Below are 429 nucleotides of genomic sequence, written 5' to 3'. Positions count from 1 at the left end.
AGGACCTGGCTTTTTTTTTTCTTCTGTTTTAGCATACCCAAGGCCTAGCACAGAACTGTCAAGATTCCTGGACAGTGAAGTCAGGGGATAGGAAGGGGTGGGGCACTCATGGCCTGTGATCTCATTAGTTTTGATAACTACTTTTACCCCTCCCAGTCATCTTCCCTACTTTCTGGATCATGCTGGAAATACTGCAGGACCTCTCTTCAGCTCCTGGGGTGCTCACTCTGGCTCAGCCTTCCACCCTATATCCATACCTACTAGCCTGCTCACCATGGAATAGTCCCCCTTCCAACTCACCAGGGCCCTCTGTGTTCTCTCATTGCTAAACTCCTCCAGGAGCCTCCATTTTGCGAAGGGACCCAGGTCTGCCTGTCTCCATTCTCATTCTCCCTCCTCATTTTTCAGCTCCCTTGATTGTGTTGTCAC

The sequence above is a fragment of the Petaurus breviceps genome, unplaced genomic scaffold, assembly GCF_028583685.1.
Source record: "Petaurus breviceps papuanus isolate PSGF00001 unplaced genomic scaffold, PetGlider_PUasm1.0 138, whole genome shotgun sequence".
Taxonomy (NCBI): domain Eukaryota; kingdom Metazoa; phylum Chordata; class Mammalia; order Diprotodontia; family Petauridae; genus Petaurus; species Petaurus breviceps.
This window is presented reverse-complemented; position numbering follows the sequence as displayed.